The sequence below is a fragment of the Solanum pennellii genome, chromosome 9 (genome assembly GCF_001406875.1).
Source record: "Solanum pennellii chromosome 9, SPENNV200".
NCBI lineage: Eukaryota > Viridiplantae > Streptophyta > Magnoliopsida > Solanales > Solanaceae > Solanum > Solanum pennellii.
In genome coordinates, this window is record NC_028645.1 from 13,803,745 (window position 1) to 13,823,742 (window position 19,998).

Here is a 19,998-nt window from a genome sequence, read left to right on the forward strand (position 1 = left end):
CCAAGTTCAGAGAGTCGATTTCAGTACCCAAATTTCAGAAGTCTAAGTCTTTTGGAACGAGACCCCCTTGACGGCCCGTCGTGCCCATGACTGTCCGTCGTGGGTACCGTCGACTCACACAGTTTTTCCAGAAATAAAATCTGCTGCTCAAAACGACTAAACAGGTCGTTACACTTATTTTCACAAAGAAATTTGTCATTTTCTTTTCGAAGAGCATTGTTAATGGATCTCTCGTTTTGAGTCTGATGAAATATATATAACTAAAATTAATCACATGTGGAATAACAATACAAACTTAATATAACATATAGATAATTAAATAATTGTTCAATTACTCATTTTGTTAAATTTTGATATTTACAAACCAGGTATCAATAGTCCACATTCCAATAAATTGAAGATTTATGTATTGAGCAAGATATTACTAGTATCAAAATTAGAATATTATAATAATTTAAGGACCAAAAATGCTACTTAACCTTTTTTATAATGCTTAAAAAATATTTTTTCCATTCATCTTTGCTTAAAAGTTCAAAATTCCATTCTAATTTTAAACCACATACACTTTATTCCTCGTATAAGATATATATTTTAAAGAATTTTTATATAAGTGAAAAAATTAATCCATGAAAATTTAATTTACCAACTTGCCCAAATTTAACTAGAAGTCTTGAACCACATATTATATGCATCACTACTACTACCCAAAGCTCCCACAACTAAAAACTTCTCTAACATATCCAGAGGACAGGACATATTCAAGCTTCACCATTTTATACTCGGTTTGTTACCCATGATCCTCTTCTTCCTCTCCCTTACAATCCAAAATCCAATAGATGGAATTAATATTAGATCGTTAAATTCTCACTCGGGATAACCAAAAGTTGTTATAAAGACCATTATCCTTCTTCCTAAGAAGAAAATAGTCAATCTGGGTTTTATCTACTGTGCTATGAAAGCTTACCAGGTGCTCTTCGTCCATCAAGAAACTCAAAATTGACTACCCCCAACCCAAAGCTCTTGAAAAATCCATAAGTGAGACTCCTCCGTATTCTTGTCCCTAAAACTGAAACCTCCATACTAATCACTACACCCCATCGAAGTAGACTTGATGTGACCATTGAAATATCCTCTTATGAATAACGTCTTTGTGTTTGAAATACCTCCTCCCACCTCGTCCAAATCCTCCCAAAAAAGCATCTAGTCCTCTCGTCCAAGACTATTTGCGGAGCAGCGTAAGCACTAACAATGTTCAAAGTGGACCCTCCAGTGACTAACTTAATCGCCACCATCCTATCGTTGATCCTCCTCAATCACTTCCTCCCTAAGCTCACATCTGCTAATATGCCTACTTTATTCTAATCCTCACACCTTCCGAGTACAACAACTTATACGTGTCCATATCACGTGCCTTCTATCCTACTCATTTGGTCTCTTGGATACAAGTTATTCTTCTCTTCTTGAGAAACTTCACTAGCTCTATGAAATTCTCCATCAAAGACCATACTCTTAGCTTAGACGTGATAAATATAGCCATGTTAAAAAAGGAAATTACATTGTTTTGTAGTTGACAACGAGAAAAATATTAAGAAAAGTAATTTTTGGATAGAAGTTGAAAAATTGGGTTGTGGTCTATTTCATGCCCAACCCAACCCAACCCAAATAATTTATTAATCCGCTCATTTATTCATGAAAATTATTTTGACTAGCTTGGACTTCATTCAATTTATCCATTTAATATTGCAAGATTTCCTTCATTCATCAAATAATCTTGAAAAGGAAAATCATTAGTTCTGAGTTGCAAAACAAAAATTTTCGGACTTTAAATTCTCAAAACCTAGTAGGGATCAAATTTTTTGTCCATTTTCTAATTCCTTGCTAATTATAAAATTTGCGAGGGTGTACATGTACTTTAAATAATTTAACATGATTCTATCATTGATTTTATTGAGCAACAACTCAATTGAGTTGGAGGTTTTATGATGAAAATAATTTAAATGAAAAGAAATTTCGTTAATAAAATTCATATATTAATGAGGAAAAGAACATACTTTTAAATCTATTAATCTATTCAACATGGAATATCAAAATGAGTGATTTAGGAAAACTATATAGAAATTGAAAAGTGAAACCATCAATAATGGAATTGACTGTACGCGGCCGGGGNGGGGGGGGGGGGGGGGGGTGATAGTGGAAGTATATAACTTGATTATTAAAAGGAAGAAATTATCTTATTCACACATTCTAACAACTTAACAAAATTTAGACAAACAATTTATCAATAGATTCACTGCTTTCCATTAAACTGATTGAACTTTCATCATCATTTTTTCTAGACTTTTGAAAATTTTAATAAAAAAGAATATTAATTTATTTTTGTGTTTAAACAACAACAATACCACCACCACCACCACCACCACCACCACCAGCAACAACAACAATAATAACCATTGAATTAAGTACAATTGACAATATATAAAAGAACTAAACAATCAAAATTACCTTTGTTTGAGTCCTTCTGTTTTGGAACCAAAACTTGACCTGCTTATTATCTAGCCCTGCTTCCCTACCCAATTGTTTTTGTTGATCCTCATCTGGATGTGGACATATCTTGAAGAATCTTCATTCAAAAAATTCAGGAAGAAAAAATATTATTGATCATTTTTAAAAAAAATACACCTAAAAATGAAAATAAAAAAAAATGTCATAAAAATCATGATGGATTGACAAGTATTTCTCCATCATTAATCAGGTGTTAAGTTTGATCGTTGGAACTAAAGCTTTGGTAAGGAACGTTTAGCCCTAAAATGGGACTTGATTCCCCACTTGAATTTGAATTTGTCGGGCCTTAGATCAAGTACCAGATACTCACCAATGATTGAGGAGTAGTAAGTACTTTTATCCTTAACTAGAGTCTTTGAGTTGAGTCCTGGAGCTAGAGCTTTTACCATCAATTGGGAGAAGTTTTTCCCCCAAAGTGAAACTTTCTGATGCAAATCTGAACTAAGCAGGTCCTAAAGTGGCACTTTTTAATGCAAATCTAGATTAGTCGGTCCCTAAAGTGAGATTTTTATGTGATCTAGGTTAGTTGGGCCCTAAAATGAGATTTCTCGACACAAAGTTAAATTAGTCATGCCTCAAAAGGGGTATCAAACATAATGGGAAATAGATTATTTTTTTTGGTGCAAAAATAAGAAAGAAATTGAAATTAAATGAACTCTTTTGATGATAAAGTTATTAATGAATAATCAAGGATAAACCTGCTCATTAATGAATATGTATATACATAACAGATTAATCATCGAAACAAACTACTTCAAAACAATTTTAGCAACTCAATAAAAAAAAACAGGAAACGTGAAATCAAAAGTACAAGTCATTTGATACGGACATGTGGGGAACAAAAAAACAAAAGAAAATCAATAAAAATAAATAAATATCAATTAATGCACAAAAAACACATATAAAAAAAATAAATTATTCTATCACTAATGAAATTTATTTTTATCACTCATGCATTTTAGGAAAATAACATCATCTCTTTCAACAAACAAAAAAATTGAACATATATATCTGAATGATAAAATGTTTTTTTTAAAAATAAATTGATCTTACGCTTCAAGTTTTTGAATTTGTTCCATAGAATGTCTATGGTATTGTCCATGCCTATCCGATCTTTTTTGGGAATTTGATGATTTTCCCGCAGGTTCTTCCCCAAAATCTGTCATATTTTTTGATTATTTTCTGTTTGATAAATTAAAATAACAAAAGAAAGACAAAAAATATCAAGTGTGAATCTATTTGATTTATTGTGTACACAATCAATTTATATAAGAAACAACTAAAATAGAACAAAGAGAAAAGAAAATATGAGAGGAATTTTTTTACACACCTTTTGATTGATGAGTAGTGATAGAGAAAAATATATATAAGTGGTCTATTTATATAGTAGAAAACAAGTTGATTGTACATGTAAAAGATACATAGAATCTGAGATAAAAAAATGGTGAGTGTGGGGGACTCTTAAGAATACTAAGGGTTTGTTTGGAAAGACACCCTGATAATTGAATTTGGTTTAATTCGATGTAGTTACATTGTTCGACCTATTACTTGGTCAGGAGCTATAAATTGTTGATAATTACATTGTGTAATTACAAGCTGATTGCTTTTTTATTCTTCTTTTTATTTTATTTTTTCATTTAAATATATTTTCTATTTATATTATTATAATTTTTTTTATTTTTCATTATTCTAAAAGTTTCTTTTTTATTGTATATTATTTATATTTTATTTTTTTCTCATTCAACCTTTACTTCATGTGATTCTATGCAATTTTTTTTGCATTCTCTATTTTTTATACCATATTTATTTATTTCATTAGCATAATTTTGCTAATAATTTAAAATTAAAGTAGAATTCACTGTTGAATAAGATTATAGACTTATGTTTTCCCATTCTTTTCAATCATATTTCTGAATGTTATGTAGAAATTTAACATAAAACTATATATTAAATTTTTGTTTTGAGTTTAGAACTTATGTTATATTTTTAGTTTAATTTGTTTTATTAGTATTGGTTTGAAACTCACATTTCCAGTTATTAGTTTTTTTTATAGACTTGATAAATTATCTTTTTGTCATATATTTTAACATTCTATGGCATAATATTAATCTTTTTGTCCAACATGCATTTCAAGTTGTTCACAGAAATTTTGTACTATTAGTTTTTATGATTAATCCAATTGAAATACGCTAATTTAAAAAAAAATTATCAATATTTTTAAATATTCTTTAAGTTTCTTATTTTTCTAATCTAAAATATAAATAATTAATTTTTTATTTAAAAATTTAATATAACTTTATGATTGCATTTGTACATCCAAACAACGTATGTGTAATTATATTTTAATTACACTATGGCAAATAAGCAAGTCGGTGTTATTACTAGGTTCTGTGTAATTAATTCAATTTTTCAAACAGACCCAAAGTGTGAAGAGTGAAGAATAGATAGGAATTGGAATGTTTCTTGTTTTCTCTCATAAAAGATTTGGTTTGATATTAGTAGATATGCTATGTCATTTATACATTTTCTATTTAAATTGCAAGTTATTTCCTTAAATGGACATTTTGGGAACAATATTTTCCATCAAATCATATTATATATTTCTAATAGTAAAATCACATTTTTAAAACCATTTTTTAAATATTTAATCTAATATCTACCAAACTCGATTAAAAGAGGATAGACAAGACTTGACCCCTAAAGAATTAAGGAAAAATGGCATGGTATACATCTCAAATTCAAAATTTAGAGTTGATATATCATTTTAAAAAGTGACTCATATACACTCCTATTATTACATAAATAGCTCAATTATATCATATTTGTCTAACGGGAGTGAAGAAATTAATTAAATTTATTTTATGTTTTGATATATTATTAAAAAAATAGAATTCATATAGGTATATTTGATCCGTTCGCAAAGTTAAGAGGTATATTAAATTATTTCCCAAAGTTAAGAGTTACTTTTACGCTTCTTCTTATGAAATTTATCATAGATTCCTCCACTACACCCCCCCCCCTCCTCTTTTTTTTTTGGCAGATACAGACAAAATGACTTACAATGTAGACTCAAAAGAACAATCTTAAATTATTTTGTTCTTTTTCCATTCACGTTTCTTAATTTTTATTTCTCATATTTTCACACTAAAAATTAAAGGGAAAAGGATCGGATATAAGACTCAATTTTACGATTGATATTAAATATACTCTTACCATTACACAAATGACTTAGACATGACACTTTTAAAAAGTTAAGGGATACATTGCAATGGAGTGAGAAGTAAAACGTATAGATAAAAAATCAGTATCATTAAAAATGAAAAGTATTTAAAAAAAATGGAAGATCTTTGACGAGTAGAGAATTTTGGGCTCATTTTAGGCTTCTAGTATACCAAAAGTATTATTCTCAATGTCTATTTACAACTTATTCTGATCAAATGCATTTTTATTTCAGTTATGAGACTGTAAGCATGGATACAAAAGAGATCAAAAGCAGTCAAAAAACATAAATAAATATGCAAAGTCAACAGTGAGCATCACCCAAGTTGACTCGGTACATCGCCGAAGGTTACAATTCTTAACCCTCAAGTTCGTCTCAGTTTGACAATTTAAGGAAAAAGTCGGCGTATCATCAAAGTGATTCGGCGATGGTCATTGGTGTTGTTGAATGTAAAAGGAACATGAATGAAAAATTAAAGTTAGAATGTCTGAGTGTCGATGAACTCTACCATTTATCGTATAACCTAACCTACTTGGTTGTCCCGCCTTATTTGAGTTAAATAACAATGAAATGATCCATCCCGATCATTATGAATTGTTCAATGGTGAAAGAATTTGGGTTGAAAGCTTTTCAGATAGTGTCTCAAAGTTTTTAGGCTAGGTCAACCTCGGAAGGAATCTCGACTAGATTCTCTCTAGAACCATCTGATAATGAGTGGGGTTAAATGTCTGGGCGTGGTGAAAGTTTTCTTGTAGCCAATACAATAAGGAACCCTTAGGGATTCAAAAGTGATTGTAGTTGTATGTGTTGACTTGTGTTACTATAATGTAGTAAATTGCTTACACTCATATCTTGGACTGGCCATATAATTCCTACTAGTAATTTATTTACTAGTATTGGTACATGTTCTTTTCTTGTTAAGTACAAGACATCTTATACTTGAGATGAGACCTTACTTAACAGACATTTCTCATCGGATGCATCCCTCTTCAAATGTCTAGTCATCCTCTTAAGCTTGGACTCCCTAGTGGACTGAGCATACACCATAAGTCTAGAAATGTTCATGTCATCATGGAGAATTGTCGTATGACACTCTTCCTTCACAAAGTCGGATACACCATTCACAAACCTACTCATTTCATTAATAAGGTTAGACACCAATGACGGAGCATAGTTAGACAATAGGGTAAAATTCAAAAAATATTATCCACATTCATACTACACCTAGGTGTTCCTCAAAGTTACTATTGACAGGAACCTTTACACTTTACATAACATGAAATTTAATTTTACCCATGTAAGCTACTCATTTATATCTTCATTTAAGCTATAAGAAAACATTCATCATTTGAGTCGTTTTGAGGACTAACACATAGTATACATCAAGACTTAGGGGACTCACTTGTCACGCCCCGAGCTACCCCCGAGACGCGGACACGGAACCTAGGACCACAAGTGATCCCAAGCTAACCCTGCTGGCATGATCATGAGAATACTAAAGATAATAAACTGTTGCGGAAGGTAAATCATACTTAAAATGAAAAGATGGGGAATACCCATATTCTATAATTAAGATACTTGAAAACAATGAGTTTAATACAAATGAAATATTAATTCAATACTAAGCTGAATCTAACTATGTCTGAAATAAGCCTCTACACTGGAATAGAAATATAGGGACAAGCCCCAGCTAAATCTAGCAAAAACTGGAACTAAATGTCAAAAGAATGAAATGAAATTCATACTGTTGTCCTCGGAGAATGAGGACTCACCACTGAATCTGCTAAACTGGAGATCGGGAAATCGATCTATGCGTGATCTGGATGCTGAGAACCTTAACCTACATCACGATAAGATGTAGCGCACATATGCGTCAGTACTTGAAAGGTACTGAGCATGTAGGATAGAATAAAGCTGAAATAAAACATAACTAAACAAGTAAAAGAGCAAGTATAATAATCCTACATGATAAACTGAATTCAGAGCTAACTGGATGCAATGACCAATTTATAACATGCTGAAACTGAATACTTAATATACTGATAAATGGTCAATGCAGAGAGTCTGACTGAACTGTGGGAGCTACTAATAACCGATAATAAAACCACATGAGCTAAATGTGGAGTCCAATGTATACGCCCCATCAAGAGGACCCAATATACCATGCCAAAGGTATAAAGTCATGCTAGCGTGATCACTAAACTGATTGTCCACATAGGGGACTTACAACCTACTTGGCTATTAGTTCTGGGACTGTTGGGTACGGTAAACCCTAGTCTAACTTGGTATTATGCTACTCCCAATGAATTCTGTAAATTGACTGATTATATCTGAATTTCTATAAATACTGGATTGCTCAAAACTGAACATGCAAACTGAGAATGCAACAATTAATATGGTAATGATGCATTTATAACTGAGGCATGTATATCTGAAGTGTTCGAAATATATGACCTAGCATGTGTAATTCAAGAACTAAAGAAATACAAAGCTAGGGTTCTGAAATTCATGTGATAATCTGAGTAATAACATGGTAATCTGATTTGGAACATATATTTAATAAATTCATGAAGTTATATCAAAGTTCTAGAAACCCTAGGTTTAATCATGATAAGAGAATCAAGAACTGACTGAAACTAAGGACCCAATGAGTGAAAGGAAACCACTAGTGAAATCCCAAATACCTAGTGATGATATCCATGGAAAAATACTTAAGTTTCGGGGCTGGAACTGTTGGAGCTTGTGGCGTTCTTGAACTAGGGTTCTTCAGCTTTTTTCTCCTCGCTTGATTCTAGTTTTCTAAGTTTTTATTTCATGATTTGACTTGGATATGTTTTAATTATGTTTTTAGGCTTAAACTGACTAAAATCTGATGATTTAGGGTCAAAACGACGTAACTTAGGGTTTAAACGGAGTGGGAAAGGTGAAAAAGACCCCTGGGAAGGTTGCTGTCGGGCCTCACGACGGGCAGGGCTGATGGTCCATCGTGCACCTGACGCCAAGTCGTTGGGTCCGTCGTGAGGGCATGTTCGGAGGTCTGATTTTAGCAAGGATGGTGTATATGGAAAGATAATTAATTATCTATCTGTGGGTAGGTCATGAGAGACCTAATTCATTTTTTGCTAAGAGTTATGATCATTTTAAGTTGACCCAACTGCATTTACCCTTAAATTTTCCACCTACGGACCGTAGGTCCACCTAAAAATGATGCTGGTCACCCATAGCTCTTGTTATAGAGTGGCTGAAGGGAGTCTTGATCGATGGTCATGGACTACGGACCGTCGTTTAACCTACGGACCGTAAGTCCGTCCGTCGTCCAAGACTTAACCAATATTTCTAGGCTGAAATTTTTGGGAGTTTCTGATCCCATCGGCTGTTGTGCAGGAGCGACCGTGGTTCAGGCTACGGTCCGTCGATGCCACCGTTGGTAGCACATGCACATTTTTCTGAAAAACTAATTTTTGGTTTTTGTTTTCTACAAGGTGTTACATTATCTCCCCCTTGGGAACATTCGTCCTCGAATGAAGCCTAAACTAGATGAAATAGAGGGAGAGAGATACAAACCCCACTATTAAATACAGAGAACTGAGTTCTGAGTACATGCAATTACGCTAAAAATGAAAGTACAAACTGAGGGAACATGATTCTAAAACTGAATTTACGCATGAATGACTATAAAACTGAAGAGGAACTATTACCTCAAGCTGGAGTGGAATCGGAAGGAAAAAGGTAAGGATACTTGGCTTTCATGGCTGCTTCTGCCTACCAAGTAGCTCCCTCTACGGACTGACTCCTCCACAAAAGCTTGACTGAAGCGACTTCTTTGTTTCTCAAACTTCTAACCTGACGGTCAAGAATCTCAACTGGTACATCCTCATAAGAAAGGCTATCTTTCACCGCCACACTCTCTAATGGCACTATAGAGGCTAGGTCACCCACGCACTTCTTCAAGAGTGAGATGTGGAAGACCGGATGCACTGCTGCTAATTTTGCTAGCAACTCTAACTCATATGCCACCTTGACAATCCTTTTCAAGATCTTATAAGGGCCTACATATCTAGGACTGAGTTTCCCTTTCTTTCCAAATCTCGTCACCCCTTTCATAGGTGAGACTTTCAGAAAAACCCAATCATAAACTTGGAACTCTAGTTCCCTTCTCCTTACATCTGCATAAGATTTCTGACGACTTTGGGCTGTCTTAAGTCTATCGCTAATGAGTTGCACTTTCTCCATAGCATAAAGGACTGAATCTGGCCCTATTAAAACTGCTTCACCTGCTTTAAACCAACCAACATGAGATCTACAGCTACGCCCATATAAAGCCTCATAAGGGGACATCTAAATGCTGGAATGGTAGCTATTATTGTAGGAAAACTCAATAAGAGGAAGGTTGTCATCGCAACTACCTTTGAAATCGATCACACAAGCTCTCAACATATCCTTTAAGGTCTGAATGGTACGCTCTGCCTGCCCATCCACATGTGAATGACATGTTGTACTAAGGTTAACTTGAGTACCAAGACCTTTTTGAAATGACTTCCAGAAATGAGAGGTAAACTGAGGATCTCTATCTGAGATGATAGACAAAGGAACCCCATGCAACCTCACAATTTCAGTAAGGTAAATCTTGGCATAGTCCTCTGCCGAATATGTAGTCTTGATCGCCAAAAAGCGAGAAGACTTAGTCATCCTATCAAGTATAACCCAAATTGAGTCATGCTGTCTACGAGTACGAGGTAACCCTGTGATGAAATTCATATTGATCACATTCCACTTCCAAGTAGGAATATCGATCTCTTGAGTCATACCTCCTGGTTTCTGATGTTCTACCTTGACTTGCTGGAAATCACAAAGTCTGCTATATCCCTCTTCATTCCACCAATAGACTTCCCGCAAATCGAGGTACAACTTAGTGGCACCTGGATGAATAGAATACCTGGAGTTATGAGCTTCTGCAAGAATATGCTACCTCAACTCTCCCACATCATGAACACACAATCTATCTTGGTAGTGAAGTAGACCATCTCCCCCTTGGGAGAAAACCTCCACTCTCTGATTGTTGACTGCACCCTTTAGTTCAAGAAAGATCGGATCAGTCTCTTGATTCTCCTTAACCTCCACTACCAAAGACGATTCTGCCCCATTCTGAACTGTTACACCGCTGTCTGATATGCTCATAAGGTGAACTCCCAAGCGAGCAAGCCTGTGAACATCCTTCACTAGCTCCTTTATTTTTTCCTCGACATGAACTACACTACCCATTAATAATCTACTAAGAGCATCCGCCACTACATTCGCCTTTCCAGGATGATAATGCACACTCATATCATAATCCTTAAGGAACTCAAGCCATCTCCTCTGGCGAAGATTCAACTCTTTCTGGGTGAACACATACTGAATGCTCTTATGATCGGTGAACACATCTACATGAACACCATACAAGTAGTGTCTCCATATCTTCTGTGCAAACACCACTGCTACAAGCTCAAGGTAATGAGTTGGATAGTTCTTCTCATGCACCTTAAGCTTTTTTAGAGGCATAAGATATAACCTTATCTCTTTGAATCAACACACAACCAAGGCCAACTCTGGATGCATCGCAATAGATCACATAACCATCTGAACCCTGTAACAGAGTGAGGACAGGAGCTGTAGTCAATCTAGTTTTCAATTATGCAAAACTTTTCTCACAATCATCTAACCATTGGAACTTGACCATCTTCTGAGTCAACCTAGTCAATGGTGAGGATATGGATGAAAATCCTTCCACGAACCTTCTGTAATGTTCTGGTAGACTTAAGAAACTTCTGATATCTGTAGCAGAGGTAGGTCTGGGCCATTGTTTCACTGCTTCTATCTTTTGTGCATCTACACAGATCCCTTCTCTAGATACAATGTGACTAAGGAAATCAACGGATTGGAACAAAAACTCACATTTACTAAACTTAGCGAATTACTGGCGATCTTTGAGCGTCTGCAACTCTCAAATGACTTGCATGTTCTTTCTCACTCCTAGAGTATATGAGGATATCACTAATGAAGACGATAACGAACAAGTCTAAGTACTGTTTGAACACTCTGTTCATCAAATCCATGAAAGCTGAAGGAGCATAGGTTAGTCCAAACTACATAACTACAAATTCATAATGACCATACCGAGTGTTGAAAGTTGTCTTCGGATTGTCACTATATCTTACTCTGAGCTGATGATAACCCAATCTGAGGTCTATCATTGAGAAATGACTAGCCCCCTGAAGATTGTCAAACAAGTATCAATCCTGGGGATGGGATACTTATTCTTGATTGTGACCTTGTTCAACTGTCTATAGTCAATGCACATTCTGAGAGAACCATCTTTCTTCTTTACGAACAATATTGGTTCTCCCCATGGTGAAATACTAGGTCTAATGAAACCCTTATCTAGAAGGTCTTTCAACTGCTCTTTCAATTCCTTAAGCTCTGCTGGAGCCAATCTGTAAGGAGGAATGGAAATAGGCTGGGTATCTGGAAGGAGATCAATTCCAAAGTCGATTTCCCTTTAGGGAGGAACCCTTAGAAGATCTTTTGGAAATACTTCTAGAAATTCACAGACTACTGGAACTGACTCAAGAGATGGGGTTTCAGGGATAGAATCCTTAACCCAAACAAGATGATAGTGATAAGCCTTAGATATCATCTTTCTGGCCTTAAGGTAAGAAATAAATCGACACATAGGTGCTAAGCTACTACCCTTCAATTCTAAGATTGGTTCGTCTGGAAACTGAAAACGAACAATCCTAGTTCTACAATCGACTGAGGCATAACATGAGTGTAACCATTCCATGCCTAGTATGACATCGAGTCTACCATGTCTAACTCTACTGATCTGCTGAGGTGACTTTCTGAGAGATTGTGACAGGGTAATTTTTGTACTCCCGTCTAGCTATAGCTGGGTCAGTGACTGGAGTAGAGACTTTAAAAAGTTTTGAGAGAGTTTCTGGAATGAAATTGAATTGTACTGCTATACTGAGTTACAAAAGGCAAAGTCATCTTTGTTGTCTTTCCACTGAGTGAACCATATGTGAGTCACATCCTTGAGTTTGTAGGATGCCAATCTCACCTATCACTACTAGTTACTGACATCACACAAAATATTTTCTTGACTTCATCAATGAACTTCTGTGGGTCCTTACAAACATGCGACCCTAAAAACATAGATGCATTCATCCTAACAAAATCACAAACTCTGACTGCCATTGATCGATCAATTCTATTAGTAGGAACTAGAACCTCCTGATTGTTCTGGTTGGTCATACTCTTGACCAAAACCTTAATTGGCTTTCTAAAATTCTGCATTTGAACTTCCTTATCTGGTACTAGAGGAACTGTGTTAGCATTACGTGCATTAGCATTCCATGCCTAATCTCTACGAGAAGGCAGATCTTAAGCGCTCAACGTCGAGTTAGAATGGAATTAGATCATACCTTACGCACGATAAGAGTAACAAGAAGGTGAATTTTTTTTAAAACACTTCATATCCTTGCTATCATTAGATGTGGTAAATTCACACCCATGAAAAGGACTCTACTTAGTGCGGCTTTTTCAAAATCCCAGGACTCTTGAATCTAGCGCTCTGATACTAAGTTTTGTCACGCCCCTCGCTACCCCCAAGACGCGGACACAGAACCTAGGACCACAAGTGATCCCAAGCTAACCCTGCTTGCATGATCATGAGCATACTAAAGATAATAAACTTTTGCGGAAGGTAAATCATACTTAATATGAAAAGATGGGGAATACCCATATTCTATAACTGAGATACTTGAAAACAATGAGTTTGATACAAAAGAAATATTAATTCAATACTAAGCTGAATCTAACTATGTCTGAAATAAGCCTCTACACTGGAATAGAAATACAGGGACAAGCCCCAGCTAAATCTAGCAAAAACTGGAACTAAATGTCTAAAGACTAAAATGAAACTCATATTGTTGTCCTCGGAGAATGAGGACTCACCACTGAATCTGTTGAACTAGAGATTGGGAAATCGATCTATGTGTAATCTGGATGCTGAGAACCTGAACCTACTTCAAGAGAAGATGTAGCGCACGTATGCATCAGTACTTGAAAGGTACTGAATATGTACGATATAGTAAAGCTGAAATAAAACATAACTGAACAATTATAAAAACAAGTATAATAATCTGACATGATGAACTGAATTCTGAGCTAACTGGATGCAATGACCAATTTATAACATGCTGAAATTGAATACTGAATATACTGATAAATGGTAAATGCAGAGAGTCTGACTGAACTGTGGGAGCTACTAATAACCGATAATAAAACCATATGAGCTAAATATGGAGTCCGATGTATACACCCCATCGAGAGGACCCAATATACCATGCCAAAGGTATTAAGGCATGCTGGAGTGATCACTAAACTTATTTCCCACAGAGGGGACTTACAACCTACTTGGCTAGTAGTTCTGGGACTACTGGGTACGCTAAACCCTAGTCTAACTCGATATTATGATACTCCCAATGAATTCTATAAATTAACTGATTATATCTGAATTTCTGTAAATACTGGATTGCTCAAAACTGAATATGCAAACTGACAATGCAACAATTAATCTAGTAATTATGCATTTGTAACTGAGGCATGTATATTTGAAGTGTCCTAAATATATGACCTAGCATGTGTAATTCAAGAACTAAAGAAATACAAAGCTAGGTTCTGAAATTCATGCGGTAATCTGAGTAATAACATGGTAATCTGAGTTGGAACATATATTTAATAAATTCATGAAGTTATATCAAAGTTCTAGAAACCCTAGTTTTAATCATGATAAAAGAATCAAGAACTGACTGAAACTAAGGACCCAATGGGTGAAAGGAACCCACTAGTGAAATCCCCCATAGCTGGTGATGAAATCCATGGAAAAATTCTTAAGTTTCGTGGCTGGAACTTCTCAAACTTGTGGCGTTGTTGAACTAAGGTTCTTGAGTTTTTTTTCTCCTCTGTTGCTTTTAATTTTTCTAAGTTTTAATTTAATGATTACTTCTATATGTTTATTTATGTTTCTAGTCTTAAACTGACTAAAATCTTATGATTTAGGGCCAAAACGACGTAAGTTAGGGTTTAAAAGGAGTGGGATAGGTCAAAAAGACCCCTGGGAAGGTTGTTGTCCGTCCTCACTACAGCCAAGTCTGACGGTCCATCGTGCGCCCGACGCACTGTCGTTGGGTCCATCGTGAAGGTCATTTCGATAGGCCTTTACTAAAATGGGCATAATTTTTTACTCGGAGGTGTGATTTTAGCATGGTCGGTGGATATGGAAAGATAATTCAATTATCTATCTGTGTTTGGTCATTGGACACCTAATTAATTTTTTTATAAGAGTTATGATCATTTTAAGTTGACCCAAAATGTATTTCTTCTTAACTGGCTGCAAATTTTCCACCTACGGACCGTAGGTCCACCTACGAACCATGCTGGTCATCCATATCTCTTGTCAGAGAGTGGTTGAAGGGAGTCTTGATCGAGGGTCACGGACTACGGACCATCGTTTAACCTAGGGATCGTAAGTCCGTCCGTCGTCCAAGACTTAACTAATTTTTCTAGACTGAAATTTTTGGGAGTTTCTGATCCCATCGACGGTTGTACAAGACGGACTGTGGTTCAGCCTACGGTCCGTCGATGCCACCGTTGGTAGCACCTGCTGATTTTTCTGAAAAACTAATTTATGGTCTGTTTTTACTACGGGGTGTTACATCACTTTAGCACCTTCAAAGCCTACTCGTTCCATGTATAGATAACATCTCATACTATTACCTACATGTTGTAGAACCTATCTAGTAACTAGAGTGCACATCCCACATGATGGGAATAAGCATAAATCAATGTAGACCATGCAAGCTAGACATAGAATCTGGTATCATAAAACCCATACCATGGAAGGAGTTCTACTTTCCAAGGCTCGATCTAGTATACATCCCATCTAGGCACATAGTTTAGGGGATATCCAAAGACGTTCATTGTGCTCTAGCCTCTTACTCGGGAAGAGCCACCATTTAACCATATTCACTCGGTGTTTAGCCTAGGTTCCCATAGATTAGTTTCATTCACATTAGTGTACTAGAGAGGGAACAAATATTAGGTCTACCAACACTTAGTACTTCTACCAAGAAGGGAACCAACATTAGGTCTACCAACACTTAGTACTTCTAGCAAGAAGGGAACCAACATTAGGTCTACTGATTAAGGTTCATTAAGGATAGCTCATTGACTTTATTAGAGAGGGCTTTTACCTTTACGGTCCACCAACTCTAAGTCTATCATCTCACACAAGAACGAGGAACCATTATAAGGTCTACCGCTTCAAGATTTTATATTCACATTGGGCTCTAGACTCATCATGAAGGGGAACCATGTTTAGGTCTACCAGTTCAAGACATACTCTAGAATGCATCATTAGCCATTCATACAAAGGGTACCAACTTTAGGTCTACCAATTCTAGAAATTCATTCATTCATTAATCAAGAAATGGATGTCTAAGCCTATCAAGTTAAGAGATCACATTTAATAAGCTTTCAAGTATCAAGAAGAGGCACCTATGTGTACAAAAATCAAGATACAACATTACATTATAGGAACCTTTCACATTCTATCATCATCACACAGGAACATTAAGAGAGAGCATAATACAAATTACAATACAATAACACTTTATACAAGATAACCGAACACCTTCACATTACACATTAATGTGACAATACTCCAATTCAGCATATAATGCCTTCAAGGCCACGATCATAACAGATACAAAAATTAAACACCTCTACCATAAGTGGATCAATCCATAGAAGAATAATTCCAATATAGAAGACATTTTCCAAAGCCATAACCGTCATTACTCAATTATACAATAATTCACTATATATAGATGTATAGAACCATATAAATCAATAATACAATTATATCGAAGAATAATTTAATCAACATCTAATCATAATCATAAAATCCACATCATAAGCTAAATTTAGGAGATCAGTAAATTCATTGGTTCATAGAGTTTTTCACCATAAAATCATCAATTAACCATCAATCTTATAATAGTTTATCAATTGAGAATGTTTGATGCAAGAACCCATGTGTTTGAGTAAGAATTGGGGTTTTTCACGAATTTTGGAAACTTGAAAACTATTTTTAGATTCTCTAGGGTGAAACATGCCTTATATAAAGGATAAACACACCTTATTAGATGAATTCCCCAAGAAATTTAACAATAAATCACTTGAATCCCAAACCCTAGCTTGATCCTTCACCTTGACCTTCAATGGAGTTCTAGAGAAAACCTTTTGGGAGAAGAGGGTTTTGATTTAAGAGTTCAAGTCTAAATAAGGTTTTAAATGTTTTAAAAAACTTCAAATACCTAAAAAAAACTGAAAATAACCGTCCAATAATTTAATTATCCAAGGGTGGAATTTACCAAACCACCATTGGCTTGGCCGAAACTCGGCAGCAACACAGGCCCCATCTACGACCCACCATCTACGGACCATATATGGTTTGACGGGGTGTGCTGTTGGCGCATCATTTTGGTAAGAGACTTTAAAAAGGGATCTAAGTCTTCCTATACTAAATCTTTACCTATGGATCCTATCCATTATTCGTAGATCCATCTACTGGTCATGTATTGCAACCGTAGATTACGTAGTCTTTGCAACTTGGGGTTTAAACTTAGGGTCTTCCTCAAGGACCCCTAGTTTAATCCTTGGGGAGTCTTACCCCGACATTTAACCGCTAGACACTATGTTCTAAGTGTTAGAGTTACCTCCACACGTTTTAGCCCTCAAACAACACACCAAACTCCAACAACAAGACACTAGAACACATTAGCTCAACTGACTAGTTTTCTGAACGTCATGGTTATCCCTTGACGTTTGACCTCAAAGCTCTTTAAACTAAACTTTAAAAGACAAAAATCATCATTTTAACAAGTTACTAAATTTTGAAACACACGTGAAGCTCTAGTTCATCCTATCAAGTTTTAGGGTTGTTATATTATCCACCACTTGGGAACATTCTTCCTCGCATAAGACTTCAAACACATAAGAGGTAACAACTCAAAACTAGTAGCCCACAATCGTGCATACATCAGTATAAATCTTACTCAAAGTTAGGAGGAAAATCAAATCCACTTAAGAAGGCTCAAATAACAACAAAAAGGTAGGAACAACATACACAAACTCATTATGTATAAAAATTTAACTTTTCTCGTTACATTGGAGGAACTTCATTCTTCTACCAACATCATTCGCACATTATGCAATTCTGCCATAAAATCACAATTTTTATGCAATACTTTTAAGAACACAATTAAGTATGCCAAACAAGTCGACTCATGCAACATTTAGGCAAGTCATCATAGATGCACATCAACATAAGAAACATAACTTTATGAAACTCATTTTTATCATTTAACAAGGATTCAAATAGAATATGCATAACATAAGGAGAACATTTGGGAACTCATTTTTTTCACACAAGAATCCTAAACATGCATGATGCTACTAGAAAATCTAAAGTCTCAAGCTTGAGTAGAATAGAAGGAAAGAGACAAGAACATCAACACTCTCAACAACCTTAGTAATAGACATACCATCACCCACTTAGGAGAAACCCAACTAAGGCTATCAAAACAACATCACACTAACATGAAATATCACTTAACGGTACCTTCATATGGATCAGCTCCTTGGTTAGCTTGAAGAGGATGGAAACAAATCTTCTTTTAATCATCAAGATTTGGGCCATTAAGAGGAGCTTGCTTGGCATCTCGTCCTCTAGTAGCAAGATTAGGAAAATCTCTCACCTTGTGATCATTCTTCCCATACCCATAGTACCCATTTGTACTAGCTAGACATCCACTACAATACTTCATTCCACAAGTTTTACAAGCCGGTTTAGAAAATTGAGAACCACCACCCCTTTCTTGGTTAACTTTAGGAGCACTTCAGAATCTTGGTTAGGAACTCTCTTCTTAAACCTAGGTTGAACTTCGTAGCAGAATAGTCATATATTGCTAGATATGACTAGTATATTTTGTTTCAACATGTGATTTATGTTTCGCGGCAGAATAGTTATATGTAACAACATTTGACTTACATTGCGCAAGAGAATAACCATATGTTGGGACATATCACTTACACATATTGCCACATGTATTTTGTATCTCACAGCACATCAGTTATATGTTGCAACATATGAGTTTCATATCGCAACATAGTAGTCATATCTTGCAACATATGACATTTCCTTATTAGTACTAATTATATTTTAAATAAATTTCTTCAGGTACAATAAATGGAGACATTATTTGTAGGGATTGATTGTCGTGGTAATGGACCGAGAAGAAAAATCAACACATTTTGCATTGGAAGGATGGTAAGAGACGGAGGGGATTGGTAGGGATGACCGGCGAAAGAAATATTTTGTGAATTTAGTCATCGAAAATTCAAGATTTAATTGTCAACAAAAATATCTTGTCATGAGGTATGTTCTAAATTTTTTTTCATAATGAGAAGGTCTTACCTGTTAAAATAATTGATCAGCCTAGTTTTCTTGTTTATTTAGGAGGAAAAGAGAGACCGCCCATATTAAGAGAGAACGTGGACGAAAATCTTATGGAGGATGATGATGTTCTAGAAGAATACTAACAAGATAACATAAATGATGAATTTGATATTGTGGACGTAAATAATCATGATGATTAAAATGGAATAGGTGAAGTGCCGGACTTTGAGAGCACACATTCTTCTACGCCTATTATTGGCAGCAACAATCCTGTTTCTTCTCAAACATCACGTGTGAATAATGTTTGAGATGATGAAATCGAATTTTATAAGGGAATGACATTCGAAAACAAGGAAGAACTTCCAAGTTCATTGAAAATTGCTTGCTTGAAAAAGGATTTTAGAGTGAAAAAATGATCAATTCTCATAATGTGTTTTTTTAAATGTTCATATCCGAAGTGCAATTTGTGTATTAGGACTTTAAAATTTACAAGTAGTGACCAGCTTTTCATTAGAATCTATGAAAAGTACCATATGTGTGATTCAGAGCACCATACAAGTCATCCGCATGCCACGACAAAATTCATAGTGAGTACTTTGAATATATGTTTCCCGATGGTAAAGGGTCATCCATAAGACACATGTCAAATCAA

The 19,998-nt window shown here is 35.2% G+C and overlaps 1 pseudogene; it reads right to left on the reverse strand.

The window, feature by feature from the left end:
* Nucleotides 1-3,728, reverse strand: part of LOC114074014 — a 24,995-nt pseudogene extending 21,267 nt beyond the window's left edge.
* Nucleotides 3,729-19,998: the final 16,270 nt, after the last annotated feature.